Here is a 26,134-nt window from a genome sequence, read left to right on the forward strand (position 1 = left end):
AATTGTTTGTGACTACAATTTGCAGTTCATGCCACCATTCTTGAGATAAAAGTATTGTGACATTTTTGACCACGCCTCTCGCTTAAAATACTTACTTAGGTTAATGTTTATTGCCCTAAATTAGTACATAATGTTTAATTTAGAAGTAAAATATTCTTTAAGGTTTAGTTTTATTCTGAAGCTGCAGAAGGAGGGGCCCCAAAGAAGGGCGGAGCAAAGCGACACATCATGAAAAGTCACCGTAATGTAGTGCCATCTAACGATGCTAGATTTAACTGTATCTGTCATGTAAATAGATAATATTATTTACTATGTTTTGAAAGTCGCGATCTGTAATTTGCAATATAATATGTTATATTAATGTTTTTCTTATAAAATATAACTTTTCTCAATATCTGTTAAAAATGTATAAATTTTCATTTCATTTTTCATTCATTTTATTTATTTATTTATTTTTATTTTTTTTTTTTTTCTCTTTCATTCCTTCTCTTTCTCGTTTTTGGTTTAGCGGCAACATAACAGAAGTAAGTTTGGTTTATGTAATTACGGCAAAGCCAGAGGGCTATTTGCCTAAGGGGAGGGATGCCTTCGTGGAGGACTTTCTAAGGAAAACTGCCTTGTATACATGTTACACATGGAAAAAGCCACGAAAACAGCTTGTCTGTTAGCTATAAACATTAACCTAAGTAAGTATTTTAAGCGAGAAGCATGGTCAATAAAATGTTACAGAATTTTTATCTCAAGGATGGTGGCATGAACTGCAAATTATAGAGGTCACAAATAATTTATACCTTTGCTGGTCTTAAAAATTCCCTTTTTTAATTGTTTTTAATAACAAAATAAAATATATTCGCTAAACTAACCCTCACCGCCATATGTTTCTATGAAAAAGTATAATTCAAGAATAACAATATTTTTACTGAATTATTCAGATTTTTTATGGCAGAGAAAGGAAATTTCATTAGTGGGAGAAGCCAAATGATTTTTTAAGGGAAAGAATGTAACAGGATGTGATGAGCAAAATAGTAATGAAACGTAAATATATTAGAATTTCGAAAGCATTTGGAAGAGCGAGATTGGAAATTTAATATCATTAAGTAAACAAGAAAAATTATTTATGATGTGAAAGTTGATTAAATGAAGAAGCTTTACGGATAATTTTTGAAGAACCCATATTAATTGTGAATTACATTTTAATATGGGAATTGAAAGTGACCGTCGTACTTAGCTAAAAAAATTCTTTTCCTTTCGAAATTTAATCCATATTCCCTGACGAGAAATTTCAGCGCTTTTTCAATTTAGCCAATATACACCAAACAGCACGATAACATATCAAACAATGCTAAATTTTAACACAATAATTAAAAGCACATATGAGATCTTCAAGAATCGAAAACTGAATTTTACTGATAGGTGCAATAAATAACTTAAATATTGAATTCAATGGAGAAGTCGAGAAATTTTGTAATTGATTGTAAATTTAAATAATTATTAGGTACGCGTCAGCTAAACGTCACTGTCGGCTTAGTGTCCTGTTGACTAAATGCCTTGACAGTTAACTGTCCCGTAGCTAAATGCCCTGACGGCACATTCTGTGTATCGGCTAAATGTCCTGTCAATTATGAGTCCTGTCGGCTAACTGTTCGTGTCGGCTAAATGTCCTGTCGGCTAACTGTCCGTGTCGACTAAATGTCATATTGGCTAACTGTCCGTGTCGGCTAAATGTCCTGTCGGCTAAGTGTCCTTGTCGGCTAAATGTCTTATCGGCTAACTGTCCGTGTCGGCTAAATGACCTGTCGGCTAAGTGTCCTTGTCGGCTAAACGTCCTGTCGGCTAAGTGTCCTTGTCGGCTAAATGTCCTGTCGGCTAAGTGTCCGTGTCGGCCAAATGTCCTGTCGGCTAACTGGTGTCGGTTAAGTGGTTGTCGGCTAAGTGTGACGGACCCGTTTAAATTCACTTCTGGAAACATAATTAAAAAAGTATAATCAATAGATAAAATCATACTTTTATGCATATTCGGGAATAAATAAGAAAGCTGAGATAAGAATCACGGCAAAGTGTCAAATTAGTATTTTTATACAGAAATTACATGCAACTTAAATTTTTTGCTATTTTTATATCTAATATGCGAGAGATTATCACGTACTGTAAATAGGGTAGGCAACACGAAAGCCGTTATTAATTTACTTTTCACAAATATATAAATAAACTAAATTTTTGTACAGGATTTTGATTATTTTTTGTAGTAAGTTTGAGGTTTATTTAGCGTATTTTAAAGTAGTAAATTTAAGATATAATATTACACCGGAAGTGTACAATAGTTCAATCCTAGACCAACGACGTTAATCGAGAGAACAATAAATCGAGACAAATTTTCGATAAATCAGTGATTTAAAATAGGAAATATATAAATTCAATAAGCCAGGCAATAAATTCCACAATAAAGGGGAGAGAGTGTATGAATTCTTATTAAAAGACAATTTTAGAATCAAAATAGAATCCAAATTTATGGCAATTTATAATACTTAAATGTACGTATTATAATCAGAATTATAAAATTACGTAACTTTGTACAATAATAAGCTTATAAACGCTTTGAAAGAAATTTCACCTCGAAATCAGAACCGACAATGAGCTTTTATTTTGTTGTTATTGTTGACTAATGCTCGCTTGTCTGACCTATAGTCAGCCCAAGCCCGCGAAATTTCTCGTGGCAAGGAGCGCAAGATATACGCCTGCCGTTGGCAACAGCCTTGAACACTTTACATGTGACAGTGAGTTCCGCCCCCAATTTTGATGGAGAGCACCTCGGGGGGGGGAACGGCTTCCGACCTCCTCTTTCCCTACCACCCCCTCTTTCCCTACCACAACCTCTCGAGAGGACTTTCGGCTTGCATCATACTTAGAGTGCCCCCATGCCGCACGGACACTATACATTTAGAAACAGCCATGCCTTCTCCGGGATTCCAGCTCGGGCCCTTCGGCACGGCAGTCAGCAACGCTAACCCACTATTCCGGTTGGGCTGCCCCCCTTTTCCCCCCATGCTTTTTACTTACTGCCTGTCCAAATTAGTGTCTTTGAGGATTTTCATCCAGTTTGAATTTTAAACTCTTCATTTAGTTCTGAAACCATCAGTTGGTTCTCCCCCCTTTTTTTGTTTTCTTAAATTCAGTTTCTTTATTTAAAATAAAAATATACTTTAGCACCGCAATGCTGGAAGATTGGCCAAGCGGGAATATATCCTATTTGCGTTAAAACTCAAATTTTATGAGAGCAGATATGAATGGTATCGGATTTATCTTGAGAGAAAGCACTCCTATTCAAAGCCTTCCTACTTACTCAACTAACTAAACTATAAAATGAGATATTTAAGTCAATTTTTGTCGTACGGGAGTCACACTTTTTATTTTTCATGAGGAGTGTAAAATTTTCCCAACCCAAGGAATACATAAAATGCTAGATTTCATAATTTTTATAAAATTCATTTTTTAAGTTTAAAGATGCCAAAAGAATTAATATTTTAACTATTGCAAACACCATATGAATGAATTATAAATATCTGAGTCATTTAAAATATTTTTGCAACTGGAAGTATATGTCTATAAGCAGCAGTTCTGAAAATAAAGCTCGGTTAAGGACTTTTGTGAATAACACGGTGTATAATTATGCGAAACACTGCACTGCAATGTGTATGCTACTTCTGAATAAGTGAAGAACAGTACCATTCATCAGAAGTTTCATCAAAAAGTATGGTCATTCCAATGATTCACTAACAAGACTTTGTCCAATATTCGTTGGGTGTAGAGAAACATGTTATAAAACTACTATTAGCAAATCTGGACGGGGGGGGGGAAACTATATATTACAATTGCACTGAACTTTCTAAAATAGGATTTTTAAAAAAAATGTAAAATAAAAATCGTTGAAAAACTATTTGATAAGATACGATTTAGTTTGATGTATTCATATATTATATTTTATATGTTATTTGATTGTTTATTTATGACAACTGTATGTCTTGTTTTGTATTTCGAATTTTTTACGTTAATAATGCTGAATGTTCATGATGTCTTCTTAATATTGACATTTCTTGTGTTTCGGAAACTGACTTAAATTATAATGCTTCGTACAGTAGAACAATGATTATCCGGAAGCGATTCGTGTTAAGTTATAAGATTCTGACTAAAGCTTAAATTGAATCACTTGGTACTTTTAACAAAATTAGATCCTGTGCTTCCAGGCAAACTTAAACTTTTTCTTAACTTTCGCTAGCTGAACAGAAGAGGAAAATTTTCAAGTTTTCAAACTTTTAAATAAAATATTTGAATACTACGACGGATTTATAAAGAACTACCGAAATACAAAAGTTTGTTCACCTTTTCATATAGGAGATAAACAAAGATTATGAGCTTATAAAATTAAACTAAAAATCGAAAGCTGAGAGTTTTCACGCTTTTGTCGAGAACTACAACTGAGTTACAAGAAGATAAAGAATAAAAGGGGATAATTATTCTAGTACTGAAAGCCATGGGTAAAAACTATCAACAATATAAAATCAAAAAAAAAAAAAAAAAAATATCTGAAAGGTTTCAGATTTTAAATTACTTCCAAAGGGGCGTTTTTTTAAGGTCTTGTGTGTTACCTTTATTTATTAAATGTAATGTTATTTGCACTTAAACCATAAAATTCAGTTCAGTAGCAATGTGGCAAATAATTTTTAAATGAGCATATCTTTAGAATTTCCGATACACAATCCCGCGCCCGCTGGAGATAAAAAGGTCCCCCCCCCGCCGTAGAGTGTTGCCATTGCTCGCTTTTAAATCGTTGAATTTGTTACTCAAAAATTACAAAATATGAAAAGTTTTACAAAATATGAAAATGATAATAAAACAAATTCCAAATTTCAAATTTGGTCTTCCACATGCCCATATTCGTAGGAGGATAACGTCATTCAAAATTCGATGGCTCTATGTACCGTTGTTTTATCACAATGCGAGAAATAATCATACGTTTATGCAGATTATTCATTATTTAATTTCTTCAAATATAATACAAGACTCTAACATTTGGTGGCAACAGTTTGAAAAGTAAAACGGACATTTATAGTGATTCAACGCAAAATCGCAAAACGAAAATAGTAGTCCTTTAGGGACAAAGCCCCTTTGGACTAATAAGAGTTCAAGAAATTAATAATATCATAGATGCAGAGTATAAATACGCACAGATAAGATTTCTGAATGCGAAAATGTTGACTAATGCTCACTTGTCTGACCTATAGAGCGCAAGATTACGCCTGTTGTTGGCAGCAGCTTTGAGGATCTTACAGGTGACAGTGCGATTTAACTCAGTTTCGCCCCCCCCCCAGTTTTGATGGAGAGCACCCCGGTGGGAAAGGGTCCGAGGGTCTCCCACCCTCTCTTTCCCTACCAACAACCTCTCGAAGGAACATTCGGCTTGTCGCATATTTAGAGTGCCCTATGCTTCATGGACACTATTCATTTACAAACATCCATGTCTTCTTCGAGATTCGAACCCGGGAGTTTCAGCACGGCAGTTAGCGACTCTAACCAGTATACCAGTTGGGCGGCAAATGCGGAAATAACGACTCAATTTGAAAATTAAAAGAAACTATCTATCACAAAATGGATTAATAAGCCTAGTTAATAGCTGAACTCAACCTGATAAAATTATGCAAATAAACTATGAGAAATAATCGACGCTTTAACGATATAAATAGCTTCACCTTTCACTTATCAGGTACCGCACCCCATGCTTCGAAGCAGATATCCAGCTTGTAAGCATTCTTAACACACAGAGCCCAACATTTAAAGAAATTATTCAGTATTTTAATGCTTTTCTTTTGTCATTTGATATCGGGGCACTGCAGGCCGTGGCCCACTAGGGCTGCTGCGTCATTGAGGTTAGTGTAGTTTTATTTAATAAAACATTTGGTTATGAATTTGGAAACCAAAGCGAATAAATTTCATATTTTAATTTTGGATAAATTTAGAAATTTGAGTAGTTTACGTTCAATGATTCTGTAAATGATAGAGACTAATTGCGATAAAAATAATCCTAATAAAATATGTAAATATTCTTAACATTTATTCAGTTTCAATTGTACGGTTTAACCTAAATAATAATAATAATAAGCTATTCCGAATATAAACGAGAGCATCAAAACATTTAATTATGAAGAAAGATATTGGTTGACTTTTTAAACACATGCCTTCACATCTAGGTATAATATGCATAGTATAATTTTGTCCTTCAAATACGGAATTTTAAAATGAAATGACTACCATTGAAGTTTGCATATCTATTAATCTATTCCAGTTATGGAAAAAGAAAAGTGAAAGAATAAATCTAGTCGTGGAAAAACAGGAACTTCTTTTCCTTTGTTCCACGAACTTTGTTTCCTGGATATCATCGATTTCTACTGTACTACATGTTAAACTCTTTTTCCACGAGTCTATAAATACCTACAATATTGCCATTTATTAAATATTCAACACCCTTTGGCTGCTTCTTAGTACAACACTCTGCTACTATACGATAAAAACTAATCTATTCCAAAGTTCATATATATATATATATATATATATACATATATATACTGTGGTGGAAAACCTTCCGTACAGTACATTACTGCTTATTGTATGGTGGCATTTCTTCTTTATATATAGTTACCTCTGTAAATAAAATCTATTCAGCAATAAGTGGTGGTTTTTGTATTCTAAATTTATAGAAAACACTAACATTTACGAAGAATAGAACAAATTTGAAAGTTTACCTTTTGTTCCACTCGGCAAAAAGACACTGAAGTTGGTGTACCAACTGATGTAATTCACTATTCTACTAAGAGTTTCAAATGTAAACAAATGGCGGCCTCGTTAGGCTTAGTCACTTAAACTTTAAAATTTTTGATAATTATACAGCTTTTTCGTACAGATTATCTACATAAAAACCTTAACCAAATAATAACATAATTCAGACACTTTAAAGCAAAAAATGTACAATTTACCAACATGTAAAAATAAAAAACTGAGGTCACTGAGCCGGATAACAGAGTTGGAGTATATATGTAGAGGCTTCTTGTAACCGGTTGCAACTAAAAAGAGAGGTGCATTACTGCGTGTTATAGCAGTCCCATACACAAAATTATAACGTTCTACGGCTTCTCTCCTTTGAGTTATGTCAGATATATGCGTACGTATGTAAACACGTCAAAGTCTCTTCTGAATCTATTTCATATGCACTTTACATCTTTTATTCTGTTCGTATGTGCAGATGTTAGGCAAAACATCGTTCAAATGGATACGAGAGCGGTCAAGATGGTTGCGTTAAAATATGATACCAGAAATTCTTCTCTATGACAGTACTTCCTTTACTATGTACAAAGAAGTAAAAAATTATTGAAATTTTAAAGACGCACAAGAGTGTTTTGAAACCCTCTGGTTCGCTTCTCTTGGATACATATAAGCGTTGTAAGTTATCGTCCAAAATGTAAATATGCGACAACATGATATTTTTAGCGTTATAAAATAAATTATATGTTTTTATAAACGTCAGTGATAGAATTTAAATATCCAGAGATATTTACGATGATATCGATTCTACAGCAAACGATTGGCTAACTTCTGTCTATGTTTATATGATCACTTTTTGATTTGAAAAGCAATACGCTGTAAAAGTGAACATCGGAGTGATAGCCATGAGTTAATAGGGTAGTTGTTGCATGTCAAGTATTATGCATTAAAACTGAGACTTACGAAAATAGCAATTGATTAAAACTAGCAAGCTTTGCACTCAACTAGTGCAGCACAAGCCGCTGAACTCTGGTAATTCGACCCGGATGGGACCCCAATGAACGACGCCTGCATGGGTGTTTTGGATGTCAATCAGATTCTATTAGCTAGTCCTCCACGAAGGCATTTTTTTCCTTAGGTAGATAGTCCTTGTGGTTCCCAGACAAAAAAAAAGCCCATTATGATAATTGCCCACGCGACAAATACCCACAGCGATAATAGCGCACATTGATAAAAGCCCACGTTGATAAAAGCCCACATAGATATAAGCCCACGGTGATAAAAGCCCATACTGATTAAAAGCACACATAATCAAAAGGGACTTATGGTTTTTTATTACCATACCATGTATTTATAATTTTATTATAATAAATTTTAATTATAATCTACTCTCTGATTAAGTGATTAGCTATAACGTTTCGATGATAAATCTGAAATTGCATTTTATTATTTATTTACTTATTTAACTTTGGTATGTGTATATGAAAACGAAAAATATCATTGTGGAGTTTGCTATTTTTAAGGTAATATGGCTGAGATTAAGTATATTATGTTTCATTATTAAAACTATTAACTATTTAATTAAAAACCTTTGAATTTGATTTTATTTCTTTTTATTTTTTCCTTTAGTTCCTTTTTAGTTTAGGAATATTAAAACAGTTAAGCACAATGAAAACTTGGCTAAGAGATATTTTATTCTTTACTTTAGACTGAGCTTATTATCAAAGTTTAAATACATTTCTCATTGAAAGCTTTTCTGAATGTAACAATCATAATTTGACGATTTTCTAGCGATATTTTCTTTTAGATTTCTGAATAAATTAAAACTGTCAGCTGACATCCTGTCAGAAAATGAATTCCAAATGTAACCTCTTAATCTTTCGACTACAGCAATTTGAAATAGTGTTTTTAATTTTCATTTTTTGGGGGGAGGGGGGATGGAACAACTCTTAGAAGTAGAACTCTTATCTACAAATTTAAGTACAATCACCTCAAGATATAGTAATAAATATGAAGCATTTTATTAGAGATTGTGAAGATTGCAAAGAACTGGGCATATAACATCTAATAAAATTTTGTAACTACATAAATATATATTTATAGAGTCATTAGATTCAAAGTTCATCGTTTTTAGATTCTAAGTATATTTATTATATAAATTCATCATTCATTAATAGTATTATGTATAGTAATAGAAAATTAGTATTAATGTTTCAAATTGTAAAATTTTAATAATTTGTCTTGCATTTGCTGTATATTTGTTCAAGACGTGTGTTATATAACATAAAAAATACACAGAAAGCAGCTAATCTTATACAACAGCTGATTGTGAAAGAAAAATTACAGTGCTCTTAATTACAGCTATAGTGCTTAAGACCACCATATCTACAACCGAAATCCTTTAAAACCGTGAACGGTTGCGTTTATAGAGGTCTCACTATATTTTTAATAAAAAATGTACATCTTCGTTATACACTTGCTACATTTTGATTTCCTGTCAAAACAGAGGAACAGTGGTTCTATTTCTTTAGAAGTATGTGGAATTTAAAAAAATGGACACTATATGACAAAAATGGAATTAGATTCAAAAACACACCTCTTGAACATGTCTGAAATTCATTATTCTGCTCGGAATAAATTTATCTAAAGAAAATGTTTAATAAATATTAGAACTCAAAAGCTAAGTCAGGTCAAAGTAGTAAGGGTCATTTCGTCTAAATATATCTTTTCTTAATCATAAAGTGACTTTTCAAGCAGCGAATGAAACGGGAAAGACAGAATAAGGGCAAACGGCAGCGGACAAGCGACACTATTTCGAACTCGGCATGAAAAGAGAACGGACGAAATGGCACTAAGCCAAGGGAAGGCATGCCTTCGTGGAGGACGTTTTAAAGGAAACTCGCTCGTATACATGTTACGCAAGGGGAAAAGCACGAAAGTGCCCATGCAGTCAGCCTTTCCATCGGGATTTTGAACCCCGTACCGAGCTACCAGTATTCAGCGTTTTTACTGCTTGTCCGCTGGTGAGCCTTGTGCCTACATGAAAAGCTTAAGAATTGGATGACTGACACTTTCTTAATGTACAGCTTTTATTCTATTTTTTTACTAATCTTTATTCATCTAACTAATTACTTATTTTTTCCGATATTTGAAAGTTTTCTCAGATTTATTTTCAAAGGAACAATGTCTAGAAAGTTTTGCGAATCCAAAATAAATGATTAAGTCTTAGATGAGATACGTTCTACCAATCACAAAAAATTTTTTCACGTTTAGAATGTAATATATATAAGTTGTTATGCATACTGCTTATCTCAACTATGCTTATCTCAACAAATGCTCAAAATTTTTTTCTCTTTTGAAATCAATATAAATTTTTTATGAAACTAACTCCAGTAAAATGTAGAATTTATTTAATTTTATGTTTGAATGTTAGCTTCAAGAATGGAGCTAACAAACGAGCTGTAAGGTCTAATCGTTCACGGGAGCATGCAAATTGTCAATGACCTTCTGTAAGATTGCTGGTGACTTCTCATTAGTCAACAGAGTCCGCCGAGCGGTAAAGTTGCGGAAAACTGGTAGTTCAGTCCGAGTTTCGAATTTCGGACGGGCTGGCTGCATGGGCGTTTTCATAGTTTTCCCCATATGTAATTTGTATGCGAGCCAGTTTCTCTTAGAAAGTCTTCCACGAAGGCATCCCTCTCCTCAGGCAGATAGCCCTCGAGGCTTTGCCGTGCTCATATACCCCAAACCAAACCAAACTCACTAATCAACTTGATGTTCAGTAACAACAGAATAAGGATAAAGGTTGAAACCTTTTATCCAAGAGAACTGTTTACAAGAGTACACCTTGTGCTTCACTGCTTGTGGTGTTATGTTACGTTGAAGTGAAGGGGGCCACCTAACATTTCCCTGAAGTAAGTAGACATTAGCTCTACACATTGATTAGAAAAACAACAACCTTCCGGCGTCTTCGAGTCATGATGAAATTGTGACTCCAGCCAACACTACGAGTTCTGCCTCTGCCGAGCGTTAAATTAGATCAAGTAAAATGCATTACATTACATGATATATATAACGATACATAGTTATACAGGTGCATGTTTTATGGCGTTATTTATTGTAAGCGCTACAGGCATCATGTTTCAGGACATTACAGATTGCAGTAAATAAAGGCGTGATGTAAATGATGTTCTTTTAGGGCATGTGTGCAAACATGATCTATTTACATCAGTGTTTACTATCAAAGTTAAGTTAGCACTATAAAATTGTTTACAAAGCTTACTTCATTCTGCATATTTATGCTTACTGCTTACATTCAAATATTGTCGTATATATGTGTTGATACTTTAGCTACTCAGTATTGACGAATGAGTTGCTAAAGTATCAGCACAACAATACAACAATACTTAAATTGTGGTGCTGATATTTTAACAACTCATTCGACAAAATATTGAGTTGCTAAAGTATCAGCACAATTAATAAACTTAACATTTCAAGATAATAAATTAAATAGAGGAATTCAAGATTAGCCTAACAGGCTTTCTCAGACACTTAACTTCCTGGCGCACTTAATACAACGGCCGCAAATGGCTAAACCCTGACAGCAGAAGTCGACGTAGCCAAATCTCGAATTCCCTTTCAATCGCAAAAGCTTCGCCTTAAATACTCATTTGCATCCTAAACATGTTTACTTACTAACTTATTTACATTCGGGTGAGGAAGAGGAAAGTAGAATTAACAGTACAGGCTGAAATAATACATAGCAGGATAGTATTTTCTCCCTCCTTCCGGCATGCCTTCGTGGTGTAACGATTAGCACACTCGGCGCGTGTTCGAGAGTTTCAAGTTAGTGTCCCGGCAAGCGCACTGCTTATTTTCACATTTCCAGCATGACGCCTGAACTAAAAAAAAAAGGTGGTGGGTGATGATTCTTCTCAACCAAGATTTGACGACTGGGTCCCCTAATACCCAGTCGCCTTTAAAAGGGGAAGTATATACGGTATTTTCTTCTCCCTCCTTTCAGAATGCCTTCGTGGTGTAACGGTTAGTACAATCGGCTAGTATTCGAGAGATCCAGGCTCGAGTCTCGAAGAGGGCATTGCTGATTTTTCAGATCCGTTAAAGTATAAAATTGTATATTTAATTCAAGTTGGCTCAGTCTAAACCAGTGATTCTTAACAGTTTCTCCCTCATCTGCCCTTTTCACCATTGGTAAACGATCATTGAACCTCTCCTTCCTAAAACTTGAAAAGTACCTATGCGTTTGTTTAAAAATGGGTTATTTTTTATGTAAATTAAACAAGTATAAAACACCTTAGTAAATACCAAAATTTGAATAAAAGTGCTTTTTTAATATTCATGAACTAAATCTAAATACTTAATACGTAAAGAAATGGTTAACTAAATTACTCTTTGAAACTGTGAAATTTCCCTTAGGGCTATTCCTCCTGATTGAGGACCCATAGTCTAGACAGAATTAGTTTTTAATAGTGACTGAATGTACAGATAATTTAATTTGTCTCACTTCTCTTATATTAACTTTTGTTATATAATTCTTCGGATTACGTGCATGTTTTTTGAAAATAAAAGTTAAGACACAAATTAAAAAAAAATATATGTTTAAAATTTGATGTTGAATTCAAAAACGTTTATTTGGTAACCAGACCTAGTAAGCCTAAGAAATCAAATTTGAAGTATATGTGTTATTACTAACTTCTGCTTAATGAATTATTCTTAGGAAAGAACCTTAAAAACAGGTGAAACATTTCATGCTAGAAAACAAGATATTAGAAACTTTTGAGCTCATTCAATAAGGGAAAAAATTATTCAAAACGTAACTCCATAATTAAGCATTTTTTCTACTTCATCGCCAACACATGAGATTTATAAGAAATATCTCCTAAAAGTTATGTGGCCACTATTTCTGTGTTGTCAGAATATGAAATTCGTATTGAGAAAACAATGCATTTCGAGGTGAAGAAAATAACCTTAGTTTGATAGTTATTAGAAAAAAGAAACACATCTTATGTGTTTCTTTTTCTTAATATAAACGAAATAATATTCAACATGTAAATAACAGCATAAAATCCACAAAAGAAGTGTTCCATTGAAATTCAGTTTCTAAATGCTGTTTAAATTTGCTTCATTGAAAGTTTTTGTATATAAATAATTACGGTAAATTAAAATGAACTGTTTTTTAAGCGTTTACAGTTAATCGAGTAACATAATATTTTTTACTGAAATAATAATTATTTTTAATGTGCAAGATTACTTTTCTTACAATGTTTCATGGATTTTAAATCCTCTTGTTGAGATCACAAACCTTCGTTATTAAAATTATTCGAATAGTTTAACTTTTATATGGTTTCGTGTTTTTCATTTTAACTTTCATATGGTTGCGTTTTCAACCATATGAAAGTTAAAATGAAAAATTTACGTAAATTTTATTGTATGGTAATAATTTAATTTTTTTTTAGAAATAGTTCAATAGTTTTACTTTTAACAATGGCTTTACTTCGATATAACAAACAAGTTTAATTAGTTCATCAAAAAGTTGTTAGAGACACTATCGAATCAGGAACTAGAATATTTTTCCACTCTGCAGTTTTACTGCAAAAAATAGTGAATTATCCCTTTAAAAATAGTTAAGAAATATTTAATTCCTTTCGTTTTCCAGTTATTGAAATTTTTAAAATAATTGAACTAAATCCTTAACTAAATCCTTAGATAAAAAGTTATTCAAGAACTAGATTAAAGAAATAAACTGGGGGCAAAAGAAAAGGAACGCAATGGTTTCCCACCTGAATTAGCCAGCGGCCAGTTAGAAAACTGCAAGATAAAAGCCCACAAGACAAATGCCCACTTAAAAACAGCACACATTTTCAGGAAATCCAAAATAGCTATGACTTCCTGAAAAATTTTACGAGTAATAATTATTATGATTAAAAATGAAATTTCAAGTGGGAATGAAATTAATTTATGTAAAATTCAAGTTGTCAAAGTTTAACTAGGTTATTTGAAACCGTGCTTTTAATTCACCATTAAAACAGTGTTTGTGATAGCGCACACAAATGTTTTCTTAATCATAATAGAATACTTTACTTTTATTTTTTTCGTTGAAATGAAACTTCGGCTTTAATTCTCCATATTAAATTCCTTATATGCAAAATTTTCTGCAGTGTTAAATTATTCTCTGTATATGATGAAAATTTACATACATTTTATACTCCTTATAATTTTGTAGAATTAAAAGAAGCAGTGTGGCTAGTATTCCCTTTCACGTCCCTTTGTCGGACTTACACGAGGGCTCTTCCATTTGTCGCGTAAATATAAAAACAAAGTTACACATACATATATATGTTTTTAATTATATTATTTTGATTGACACTCTGTTCTATATCCATATAGGATTTCAGCCGGAGCCCAAAATGAAATGTGTTACTTAAATTTATTGTTCAATTATTTGTTATTAATTTAATTTATTTTTTACTTTATTCATGAATCTGCTTTGTGAAGCTGAAAAAAAAGGGGGAAAATATTAATTTTAACGTAGCATACATATCGGTGTGGGTTTTTGTCAGTGTGGGCTTTTATCAGCGTGCGCTTATATCTATGTGGGCTTTTATCTGTGTGGGCTTTTGTCAATGTGCGCTTTCATCGGTGTGGGTATTAGTCGCGTAAGCAATTATCCTAGTGGGGTCTTTTTTGTGGCCATCTGTAGCGTGCGCTTTCGTCCAGTGAGCTTTTGTCTGGTCACCAGTCCTTGTATGCTTTGCCATATGTTAAGCGCTATGCTGAGAAAAACTTCAAGTGACAGCTATGGGAATATCTCATAAGTGGTCCCGGTAACCGATTAGCTGTTACTTTCTCATTCCAGTAGTCAAGAGGAAGTTAAGTTTATTTTTGCTAGAATTTAGCGGGGATAATTATTGCTCTTTTCAACGGTGGTGACTTCTGACGCAAAAGGTTAGCTAAAATGTAAATGTAATTGCTAAAAATAAAAAACAAAAAATTCTGAAATTTTTCAGATTTTATACTACGCCCAAAGGGGCTTTTTTTTAACGTTTTGTGTGTTACCTTTATTTATTAAATATCATGTTCTTCGCACTTAAACCACAAAATTCAATTCAACAGCACAAAGTAATTTAAAAAGAGCCTATCTTTAGAATTTCCGATACATTCTCGCGCGCTAGAGATATTTTTTTTTCGTTCAGTGTTGCCATTGCTCACTTTGAAATCGTTGAGTTTGTTAATCAAAAACTTGTTAAAGTTTTACAAAATATGAAGTACATAATGAAACAAATTCCAAATTAGGGCTCTCAAATGCCCATATTCGGGTGGGGGATTACGTTATTCAAAACTGGATGGCTTCTAGGTACCGTTGTTTTATCACAGTGCGAGAAATATACATGCATTTAATTCAGATACATACATTTTATTATTTAGATATATACATGTATTTATTTATTTAGATTTATACATACATTTTTATTTATTCAAATACATACATTTATTACAGATGCTTCATTATTTAATTTCTTTAAATATAACACTGGGCGATAATATTTGGCGGCAACAATTTTAAAAGTGATACAGTCTTTCAAAGTTTTGAATGCAAAATGCGGAAACGAAATTAATAGCCCTTCTGGGCTAACGCCCCTTGGGCTAATAATAAGTTTATTACCCAATGCAATGCAGCTTTATTGCATTTGAAAGGCTGAAATAAAAGTATAGGAATTTCTGTCCGGAATATCAAGTTTCTCGAAAATAACGATACAATGCGCTCGAACGAAATGCTTGAGATCTTCGAAAATCGCATGACCGTGCACAGCAGCCAAAGATCGTGTATAACACATGTTCTTTGCAGCAAGTGAGCGGTGAGTCTTACGAATGAGTCGCGGTTTCATGGCGGCGTGTCACGCGCATCTCCCCTCATCCCACCTCACCATCTCATTTTCAATCCATTCTTTCATTTAGTCTGCAATTAGTTAGCTATCCACGAACAAGTATGTATTTTGAAATTATTTAAATGCTTTCATCATAATGTTTGGTGGGGGGAAAAAAAAAAAACTATTCTGATTCTGCAAGTGAACAACTGCCACAGAAGAAGACAAAATATTCAACATCCCTTCAAGATAAGTGGTTAACTCAATTTGATTGGCTTATGAAGAGAGACAACTTCAACGGAGAATGAAGGTTATGTCGGAAAACGGTTAATATTAAGTACAATTTTTTTTTTTTTTTTTTTTTTTTTTTTTTTTTTTTAGCTATAACTGTATATTCCCAACGCAAGAAACACCAATCGTTAATATAGAATAGGGACTCTTCGCAATCGGTTTCGAACTTTTTCGTGAAGAAATCTTCAAAAGAAGAGGACACTATATCAGAAACTGAAATTACTTCAGTCTACCACGGAATTAAGCACCATCATAGTTTTAATAGCCAAGATTGCAGAAACAAATTGTTATAGCACTCTATTTCCAGATTCTTTTTTAGCAAAAAAGATTTCTTGTGGTAGAATAAAATATACAAGTATTTGCGAAAGTGTGCTTGCTTCTGCAACTCAAGAAATACTTTTAAATGAGATTAAGGAGGTAGAGTTTTTTTCCAGTTGCGACGAAAAATAATTTCTTTTCCCTGCAAACTTTTTTTCTCTCCCGTATTTTGATAGTCGAGAAGTGGCAACGCTACTTGGATCTCTTGAACGACCACCAGTCGCCATTACCGACCCCACTGCGAACCATTGCTCTAAAACGTAGCACCAATCCTAATCCATAGCCAATGCTTGCAAACAGCGCCGGATTTACGTATAAGCTATAAAAGCTATAGCTTAGGTCCCCCAAAAAATTCAAACGTAGTATAAATAGTATTAAAATGTAACAAACTTATAAAGGGCCCCATATCTCAAATAGCTTAGAGCCTTATCAAGTCTAAATCTGGCTCTACTTGCAAATTTGTTTTCTCTGACATGCAACTGATCGCCCAAGGACACGATCCCTTAGCGCTTGTAATAATATTGTTTCATCTCCTGTTTCTCTCAGGGATGAAGATACCTTGGACGTCCAGAAGTTTGTGATCAACTACAGATGCATCCATTTACCACCTACGGTCTAAATGAGTTTGAGAAGAAAAAAGAAAACCACATGTGCGCTAATCAGACACATGGTCCGAAGGCACAGCATAGTTTCAAGGACACTAACGGCAGCTTTTGTTGCTGTTGTTGTTCTTTATAGTGTAAGGGGAAACTTGACTATAAGTCTCGAGCGTATCATTTTGCAATTAGCACGTCAACGCTAATTCTCTCAATTTCTTCGCGATATTTTCCATCATAAATTCTCAATTTCTTCGCCATAAATCATATCCGATTAGACATACAGTTGCCAGCTTGTGACCTCCCATCTGACTTGTCGCCACGTTCACGTGACCTAGGATTTAACACTGTAATTTTCGTCAACTCGTCACTTGCACTCGATCTCCGACTTTTACAAAAATGAATTATGGGAAATTTTTTCTCTTATTCAAGTTTTTTTTTTTTTTTTTCTCTCTCTCTCCCGGAAGCATGGTTATGCAACATTATAATCTCATTCTCCAGTTGTAACTCTCTAAGGTTTATTGTAAATTGCTACAAAAGCAACAAGAATCAAGTATAAACATTGCAGTATCGCCGGAAGTATCGAAAACGATTTTGAGTTAAACCCATACAATTATGACGGTTGTAGGAAAAAATGTCACCCGGAAAAAAGGGAAACGGAAAGAATATCCCCGGAAAATAAGGAACGGAAAAAATGTCACCCTTCGTTTGCAATGGGAAATATAAGGCATGTTTAGAAAGTCGCCAATCTGGGTGATAAAAGTTTTATCTCAACAACCGTAACTTCGGATGACCGGAAACATGTGCGAGTAGAAGCAAGAAGATGTGTTGGCTGCTTGTTTCTTCCATGGAGCCTACCTCCATAGTTTCTTCGCTAAGGTTAAAAATAGAGGGTTAAACAACCCTCTATTTTTTTAACCCTCTATTTTTAACCTTAGCGATGGACGCCAGGGGGGAAAGGCGGGTTGTCCAGCGTCGGTCATTGTCAGGTCTTTAGTAATTACTCTCCTCGCACTGCATGTAGTTATAGCCTTAAGCTGCGGTTTAGTGAAACATTTAACCAAAGCTCAGGATGAATTAGTTTTCTGTTGTGCGTCAATAATAAGAAACAGTTGTAGATGCAATTTCAAGTTAGTGTTTGCGATAAGAATAGGACTAAATTTTTTACCTAATTAATTTTCGCATAATTTTTTTTTTTTTCTCATTTGATTTTAATTAAAAGTAACGCATCTGCACAGGAAACATTTGTTTAAATTTGCACTTAAGTTTGAAAACAAGAATACCACAGTTATTAAAATTAAGAGGTTTATTTCAAAATTATTAGTCTCTGAGGGACTAATGTTTTCATTTTGTGTCGAATCACTCTGAATGTCCGTTTCACTTTTCAAACTGTTGCCACCAAATATTGTGATAAAACAACGGTACCTACAGCCATCGAGTTTCGAATGACGTAATCCTACTGCGAATATGGGCAACTGGAAGCCCAAATTTTAAATTTGGAATTCGTTTTATTATCGATTTTATATTTTGTAACGAATTTTTGATTAACAAACTCAAGAATTTCAAAGCGAGCCATGGCAATGTTGTACAGAAAAAACATTTTTATCTCTAGCGCGTGAGACTGTGAATCGGAAATTCTAAAAATGTGCTCAATTTAAAATTATTTTGCGATACTGCTCTTGAACTGAATTTTATGGTTTAAATGCGAAGAATATGATATTTAATAAATAAAGGTAACACACAGAATGTTAAAAAAAGGCCCCTTTGGACGTAATTTAAAATCTGAAACCTTTCAGATTTTTTATTTTACTAAAATTTTAAAATCTAATTAAAATGGATCCCATAACCACGCGATCTGGATTTAAACATTTAATATGCAATGAACCCTCTTATGGCGACCTCTTCCAAAATAATTTCTCAGAGTAGAAATTAACACTTGTACCGAGCATTATCTCTTTAAGATGACCACTTCCACCAAAGACCAAAATAATTAGAAACGTAGATGATCGTATTAGAGAGGATTTAATGCATTTTACAATGCACCAATGCGTAACCTACTCAGAGCCGGACCATCTAGTAGCCCATAAACGATTGGCGACCATCTCCTTAAGACGATCACTTCCAAAAGTGACTGGCATTTCTATAGGTATAAACAAACACTTGCACTGAATATCATCTTTCTAGGGTGGTGATCTTCACAGATATCAAAAATCAACTAGAAAAATGGATGGATTAAGATTATTCAATTATGGCAAAGCGCACGAGGGCTATCTACCTAAAGGGAGGGATGCCTTCGTGGAGAACTTTCTAAGGGAAACTGGCTCGTATACATATTACACATGGGGAAAACCACGAAAGTGCCCATGCAGCCAGCCCGTTCGCGGGATTGGAATCTCGGACCGAACTACCAGTGTTCAGCGTCTTTACCGCTCGGCCGCTGATAGGCTGAAATCTGATGGATGGCTGATGGATATCTTAGAAAGGATTTTTACTTATAGTAGTTATATTAATTACAATTACGTGTAGAGCTTATGGAAACTTAAAAGCGGCCGAGCGGTTAAGTTGCTGAATACCCTGGTTGTTATATCTGGGTACGATTCCTAGCAAAGCAGCTTTTCATGGTTTTTCCCCTATATAACGTGGTTACGAGCTAGTTTTCCTTAGGAAGCCCTCCACGAAGGCAACCATTCTCTTAGGCAGATACCTTTCGTGCGCTTTGTCATAGTCAAGTAAACCAAACCAAATTAAAGAAGCTTATTTATTCTACTCTCCAAATTGAGCTCCAAATAAGTCATACGTGGGAGCTTTTCGTATTCATAACGTAAAACGTATCAAAATGGGGAAATTAAATAAATTTAATTATTTAACTTGGTTATCTAGAATTCCAGTTTTTAATTTATTTCTTGTTTCCAAAAATCTGAGCATGAATAAATGTGTAATACAGCATAGACAGATAACTTTGAAATTCAGAGAATAACTTAAATGACCTTTGACCACTAGCAGCCGAGAGGTGAAAATAGTTGAATATTGGTAGTTCGATTGGCACGCCACGAAAATTTCCTGGTAAGCAGCAAACGCCATGGCGGATGTGCTGCTTACCAGGAAATTTTCGTGTTTTTCTCCATGTGTAACATAAATCCGAGTCAGTTTCTATCAGACGTATGAAATAATTTTTGTCAATTACTCGCTATAAACAGTCCTCCATGAAGGCATCCATATTCACTTCGGCAGATAATCTTATGGTACTTTGCCATAACCTAAATAATCTGATTTGATGATTATGCTAATTTTTTCTCATACTGAATCCTGTGATGCTTTAATTAATGTTTTATTTATCATAAACTGTGTTAACTGCTTTAAATTAACCAAATCAGGATTTTTTTCTATTAGATTTCCTTTTTGAAATTTTTCACATCATTTTAGAAGCCTAAATATGTCAGATCGTTTTAGTAAGACGTATTATTTGTAACTGTTTTACATATAAGTACAGAGAATCTCATGACGGCGAACTCTAAAAGTGTTTCCTACAACATAAATAAACAGGCTTTTATACATTTGCCTCTCTAATGCAACCATCTATATAAGTGGCCTAAAAATCGCTTGAAGCCGCCGTTAGTGGTCGCATTAGAAAAGTCTCATTATATTTGCATTTTTGTGGCATTTAATAATTTCAGTTACATGCCTTATAAATTATAATATTTATTTTTCAAGGTCGTGTAACAACTTTCAATATAAATTAGAATAGTAATAATCTTTTACATTTCATTCGGATTATTGTATTCGTTTGAAAGCCTTGAATCAATTGTTGATCATTATTTTGTACATATGCTATTGCAAAAATTTAAAAATTCTTAATTATGATATTTTCCAATATTCGGGCTTTAAATGCCCAAGTTATTTAATTTTATGCCAAGACTTAAACTTTGTGCATTTACAATAAGAAGGTCTTAATTCTGGAACTTTTTAACATCTGAAGCTGGTTAAAACTGGTTGAAATGTGTTGCAGTCGCAGTTCGTATGCAAAACCATTCTCGCACTGATTTGTTTTATGCTTAATTTATAGCAATTTCCCTAAGTAACCAAATTTTAGATTTATATAATTTTTTTTTTAATTGTGAAAATAAACAAAAAGAAAGGAGAAAATTTTTCTTTCTTACATTATAATTATTTTCAGTTCATCTTTTATGATAATTAGTGTATTTTTCAATTTTCCTCAACTGTTAAATCTTGTATTTCTAAATATCTTTAGATTATTTACAGTCCCTGCAATTTTAGAGTTTTTATGTTAAACTCTAAAATAGTTATTAGAAGAATTATTAGAAGCATTTGATGTAATTAATGACGTACGTCGCCCATAGATTCGCAAATTTTGAATTTTCAATATTGTTGCAAGCACTTGAGCAGAAAATTCGTCTTTTCTAGCAAATTGCAAATTTTAAAATTCAAAAAATTCAACTCCATCAATCCAATTTTCAGACTCAATTAAAGGCACTGAAGTTATTTAACATTTAAGAACTCTCGGTGATTTAGAACTCCCCGGAACTGGTACTCAAGAAATGATTTCAAAAATGCTCTTCTACATCTATTAATAATTGTTCTATCCCTTGAATAGCTAGTATCTACTGCATTTTCTCCTAATTCCTTCTTTGGTGGTTATTTGAATCATGGCAAAGCACGGGAACTGTCTGTCTAAGAGAAGGGATGCCTTCGTGGAGGACTTAACGAAGTATGAGAATGGGAAACTTGATTGTATTTACCTTACACAGGAAGAAATAACTAAATTATCTTGCAACCAGCTTGTTTGCTGGGATTTGAGCCCCTGTGGAATTGTCAGTGTTAAGCGACCGCCAGAGTCGTAGCTAGGGTTTTCAGCACCCAGGGACAACTGAAGATTAATTCTACAATGTCGTAATATCAGTTTTGTGCCCCTTGGATTCTGCGCCCGGTGACAGATGCCCCCTTTGCCCCCTTCTAGCTACGGCCCTGGTGACCGCTGGAGCGCTGATGAGCTGCATTATGTATTCTGCTTAAGAATATAGAACACAAATGACTGTCAATTTTATTATATCATCAGTGTTTGGTAATTTTCCCTATGAAAATAAAATTGTTAGAAATATGAGTGAAAAGACATGTAAATATTTTGAATTTGGATTCAATTTAATCCCCTTCATGTAACATATAATGCTGTAGTTTACGTAATAGCATTTAAAATTTTTTAATATATTAACACAAAAGGATACGGCAATGCTGTTACGGCATTCGACAAAATATGTCTCGTTTACGTATATATATATACGTATATATTCTTTGCAGAAGGAAGAAAATTATAGCCAATGCAGAAAATTTCTAAATTCAATTTCGCCAGATAAATTTTACATAAAATGAAAAAACAATTTTCAGTACATATAAATAATTAATTAAATGAATGTAAATTTTTACTGCGGAATATATAAACTTATTTTCAGCTCAATGTAAAACTGTTCCCACGCAAAATTTATATTATAAGAAAAAGTTAAATGTCTGTTATGTCGAATATTTCTTCACTTAGATTGCAGAGACATTCGATATTTTATGGAAGCAGGAGACTTGAAAAATGAGCAACCCCCTCTTCTGGAATCGAACTGCGGATCTCTGGAATACGCGCCCAGCGTGCAGACCACTACACCACGAAAGCACGTCAAGAAGGCTCAAGTCTAAAATTTATGCATATTTAGTATTAATTCTATATTTTGCATATTAACATTTTAAAAATACCTGACTAAATTACTCCTGGACGGTTGTGTATAAACCTGCAAAACCTTGTGAATTTTGTTTTTCTTGAAAAATCGGCAATACTAAGTATAATTGCTAAATATTACATTCTTTTTTAAGGGAACATTATAGTATAATAATAAGAATATTTTCTCCTGGGATATACTTTCATCAATGATATGTTACTGTAGCGCAGTTTTGCTAAATTCCTATAAATCAGTTCTAATTATTCTAAGCTGATTTACTAAGACTTGGAATGATGCTCAAGGCCGGCGCTAGACGTTTTGCCGCACGGTGCCTGCTATACAACTTCAAAATTCTGCCGCCCAGCTCTTTCCAAAGTTCTAAAAATTTTGCGTTCTCTCAATTCTGCCGCCCGGTGCGGCCGCAGCGATTGCATATGCTCTGGCACTGGCCCTGATGATACTAGGAATGACTAGGAAACGATAATTCAGATAATACTTATTATCTGAATTGTCATTTCCTCATAAACATGATGCTAATTAAAAATTACAGATGTTTTAATTAATAACAACCTTAAAAACTGGTTGTTAGTAGCTTTAATTTTGACTCCATATACTTCAACAATTAAAAAAGCCAAAAGATAGGAAGTTTCCTTGTCAGCTCTTTTTGAGTCCTTTTCTAATACTGCTAAAATTCTGCATGATATTTGTTTTAGAACTGCTAACAAACTGCTAACAAAATTTTAAATAAAAAAGTTATACTTCAATTTTAAGTCTGAAAAGTAATTAATTCAGATTTGAAAGCTCTTGAAACTTGAGCTCAAAACAATAAGAATAGAATTTTGCATTCATTTTTTTAATTATACATTGTTGCTTCATTGATAACAATGTTATAAATAGTTCATTTAGAATTACACTACAATTGCTGCGTTAGAATCCATATTTCTTACTAATTATTTAAACATGAAAAATGAGAACTATAATATTTATATGTACTTTTTAATCTCCAAAGTCATAATAAAGTTTTCTCATAAATAGGAAATTGACTGTTTTCAACAGTTTTCACCTCTTCGTCAAGATGCATTTCTTTTACGGTCCTAATTAAAAATTACAGAACAGCAGAACATAATCTTCTATCTCACGAAATTTGCTAAAACAAATTCTTTCGCATTAATTTTGAATTTTATTTAACTCTAATTTATTCAATATTTCGAGTTCTGGATAATCAAATTAGCGGTATCATTCTAAAGCTGCAAAATGTAATTAAGAAGCTCAGCTTCGTTTTTAATTATTCATTTTACCACGCCACTGGGGAAAAAAAAAAATATCTGAGTTTTCAGATTTTCAATTACGTCCAAAGGGCGTTTTTTTAACATTTTGTGTGTTACCTTTATTTATTAAAAATCATGTTCTTTGCACTTAAACCATAAAATTCAATTCAATAGCAATGCCGCAGCATATCGTTAGAATTTCCCATACACACTTCCGCGCGCTGGAGACAAAAAGGTTTTTCCCAGCCGTAGAGTGTTGCCATTGCTCCCTTTTAAATCGCTGAGTTTGTTACTCAAAAATTCGTTAAAGTTTTGCAAAATATAAAATCGATAATAAATCAAATTCCAAATTTCAAATTTGGTCTTCCACATGCCCATATTCGTAGGAGGATTACGTCATTCAAAATTCGATGGCTCTATGTACCGTTGTTTTATCACAATGCGAGAAATATACATACATTTATGCAGATTTTTCATTATTTAAAGGAAAATCTGAAAGCTTTCATATTTCATATTGCGCCCAAAAGGATTTTTTTTAACGTTTTGTGTGGTACCTTTATTTATTAAATAAAATGTTCTTCGCACTTTACCATAAAATTCAATTCCACAGCAATATCACAAAATATTTAAAAAGCGCAAAATTTAAGAATTTCCAATACACAGTTTCGGGCGCTGGAGATACATTTCTTTTTTCGTACAGTGTTCCCGTTGTACGCTTTTAAATCGATGAGTTGAAAATTCGTTAATGTGTTGCAAAATTGGGAATAGCTAATAAAACAAATTCCAAATTCGGAATTTCAAGTGCTCATGTTTGGTTGGAGTACTGCGTTATTCAAAATTGGATGGCTCTAGGTACTGTTGTTTTTTGAAAATGCGGAAACATTCATGCATTCATGCAGAATCTTCATTATTTAGTTTCTTTAAATATAGTGCATGGCAATAATATTTTGTAGCAACAGTTTGAAAAGTGAATCAACGCAGAAAGTGAAACCACGCAAAATGTCGTTTTGAGACTAATAGCCCTTTGGGTCTAACGCCCCTTTGGGCTTAAAAAAAAATAAATAAATGTTAGATTAGCAAGTTAAAAGTCAGAAATAGAAACATTTAACCGATAAGTAAGTCAGAACTCTTTACTACCTCGCTCGAAAAATGCAATTTTGAATAAAATGATAATTTTGCTTCTTTATTAAATTATTCTTATAACAGGGCTTGCATGAATGGATTATATTCTACTATAAGCAATTTTTTCATACCAATAAATTGCCACAGTTAGAGACAGAAAGTACAGTAAACCCTTTCTAAGATGACCACAGGTCCATAAGATTTTGGGCTTTTGCGAATTAGAGAAATAGCTCTCAGCACCGATGTCCAAGTTCTCAGAAATACTGATCATCATAGGAAGATAATCACCAGAAGAAAGTTCACTCTTCACATTCGGAAGTGCATTATTCTATAAATGAAAGTACATTAAGCCGATTCGATTGCGTGTATGGCCGTATCTATTTATATATAGGAAAAATTTTAATATAAAATAAATATAGTGTAAAATATATGTTACCGTTAAAGCGTATAATTAAGTTATTTCCTCGAATAAGTAAGTATTTGGCGGGGGGGGGGAAACTAGCCAAGCCGGTTTAGCTAATTATTTTAAAATAACTATATTAATTAGTATAGAATATAATATTCTATAAACTAACCAATGATAAATGCCGCTCAGACGGTGTAGTGGTTAGGGGAGCCAACTTCGATACCTAACGGCTTGGGTTCGAATCCAGGGGAATGCATAGTTCTAATGGTTCGTCCCTTCATAGGAGGCAAAGGTGGCCCACCTATTAGGTGACTGCATAATAAAGTGACAACTGCTTCTGGTCAAGTCGAAGTCGGCTAAGGGACCATCATTCATATTAAAAAAAAAAAAAAGAAAAAAAAAAAAAAAACTTAATAACAAACAAAACAAAAAAAAATCTCAAAGGTTTCAGGTTTTAAACTACGTCCAAAGAGAGCGTTTTTTTTTTTTTTTTTTTTAACGTTTTGTGTGCTACCTTTATTTATTAAATATCATATTCTTTGCACTTAAACCATAAAATTCATTTAAATAGCAATGTCGCAAAAGAATTTTAAAAAAGCATATCTTTAGAAGAATTTCCGATACACAGTTCCGCGCGCTGGAAATAATTTTTTTTTTTTCGTATAGTGTTGCCATTCCTCGCTTTTAAATCGTTGAGTTTGTTAATCAAAAATTCGTTAAA

Source organism: Stegodyphus dumicola, chromosome 3 (assembly GCF_044657685.1).
Source record: "Stegodyphus dumicola isolate Sdum_Otavi_A_Nest chromosome 3, ASM4465768v1".
Classification (NCBI taxonomy): domain Eukaryota; kingdom Metazoa; phylum Arthropoda; class Arachnida; order Araneae; family Eresidae; genus Stegodyphus; species Stegodyphus dumicola.